We start from the raw sequence: 2,326 nt of genomic DNA on the forward strand, positions 1-2,326 counted from the left end.
TGAGCACATTGACCAGCAAGAGTCTGACATATCATGGTATGCTAAAAGCAACAGGGAGTTGACTGAGTCAAAGACACTCTCAGAGAATATATTGCGCTCACTAAAGCAGGAGTTAGGTGTTGATTTGAACAACGTTAGACTTTGCGGTTTAAGGGACCGTAAACAATTATTGTTGAAAAGGATAGAGACTATGTTTAAACCGTACAGTCACCTGGTCAAATATGGTGATGGTGAAGAGGAGGACGATGAGGAGAAACCGATGGAAACATCAGAGGCGAATCTGTTCAAAGACTTTGAGAATGAAATACAATGTCTCATAGAAAGACTGCGCAAACCAACATACATGGACGTGACTACCACTACCCCCCAAAACCGTAAACGATGCCGCAGTGTCAAACGGGCATTTCGAAAAAACCGAAAGGTTGAGCAGAGTACTACTCTAGGAGTCGACAATGTCGCACATGTGAAATCCGATGACTCTTTTGCGGAGAACACCAAATACCCTACTATAGTGAAAAATGAGACTTTGACTTCTTTGACATCACTGGATGTCAACAGTCACTACAATCAGGTTGCTGAGTTTAACATCGAGACGGGTAAAAGTAAGCCAGTACAGATTGCGTCCTACATAACACAAGGCCTGGATGTGCGCGATGTCATGATTGTCAAATTAGGACATGAAAAACCAATCTCTATTTTATTGCAGGTATTATCTGTCACAGAGGAAGTCAACAAGAGCACCGTTGATATAATTCAAGCTAAATGTCATTGCAAAGTGATGGAAAGTATCTCCAATGTACTCAAATGTGACCTTCGTATATGTTGGACGCCGGACATGGGACAAGAGTTCTACGAGAATGGATATGATAGCCGTCGGTATACTATCATAGTAGTAGCTGTTGATGGAACGCCGACATGTTATTACCTGCTAGCTGTTAAATCAAACACTTCCTACACCTGCAACCTTGCAGGTGTACAGAATACCAATAATGGCAATAATAGTGAGACCAAACCACTGATGCAGTTTGTGCATACCACTGATGACACTTGCAAAGGTCCTGTTGTTGTTGCACAACACCGTGGTGAACTTATAGAGGTGCAGAGTATTGACACTGGTGATATTGTGTTACGTCCTAAGGATGAAAATGAATGAATGTAACATGTGTACGGAAGGTTGGTGTCAACACTTTAATAAACAATGATAATGACAATAACAGCTCTTCTTTGATTTGTTTTTATTTCCAGCACATCTCGTAATCTTGCAAAACATCTACAGGGTGATACAAAGTTGAGTTTCAATGACATACAATGATTCCAATCCTACAACATGAAAATGTATGGCTTATCATCACTATCACACCCCTCCTAACTACGAGGTTAGCAATTCTCCGCACCATTGAATCCGCGATTGGGATGCTCATTTAAGTCTGGACTGTAACCCTTTTCCGAACTGTTCGTTGAGATTCTTCAATTTATGAAGCTTGCTTCACCTGCGAGGCTTCTTCAGCCTCAGAGTTTTCTGTGACCTGCGAGGCTTCTTCAGCCTCAGAGTTTTCTGTGACCTGCGAGGCTTCCGCTACCTGCAATGGTTCTTCCTCCAGCGAGGCTTCTTCAGCCTCAGAGTTTTCTGTGACCTGCGAGGCTTCTTCCACCTGCGAGGCTTCCGCTACCTGCGATGCTTCTTCCACCTGCAAGGCTTCTACGATCTTAGTGGCTCCTGCGAGTGCCTCTAGGACCTGCGGGGTGTCTGACAGCTGCGATGTGCTCACGACCTTGGTGATTTCTGCGAGTGCCTCTAGGATCTGCGGGTAGGCTGCTGTTTCTATTAACTTGAAGGCTTCTTTGGTTGCCTCTAGGGAGGTGTCTACGCCATTGGCGGCTTCAGCCAGAAACTCCTGGAGATCAGCCTTTTCTGGGACCTGTGGGGCTTGTGCGAGTGTCTCTAGGAGCGTGCCGATCTCTACGACCTCGGCGGCTTCAGCCAGTACCTCTAGGCGCTTGGAGGATTCTGGGACCCGCGGGGCTTCTGTGGTGGACTCTAAGTCTTCTTCGGCTTCAGAGTCTTCCTCAGCCTCAGAGTCTTCTTCGGCTTCAGAGTCTTCTTCAGCCTCAGAGTCTTCTTCCACCTGAGTGCTGTACAATGGGAATGACATGTGTTTCAATCAAGGTCAAGGGTAACCATTACACATCACAAACACATACTGTGACTTCGAGTCTTACCCGTCTTTTGTCTTCACGTCATCTTTGAATCTTTGGATACATCCTAGAAGCGCGGCCATGTGTCCACTATCGTTTAGACAAAGCTGGCATGCCAACCGTCTATTGC

The sequence above is a fragment of the Pagrus pagrus genome (assembly GCF_965226575.1).
Source record: "Pagrus pagrus genome assembly, contig: HAP1_SCAFFOLD_237, whole genome shotgun sequence".
Classification (NCBI taxonomy): Eukaryota; Metazoa; Chordata; class Actinopteri; order Spariformes; family Sparidae; genus Pagrus; species Pagrus pagrus.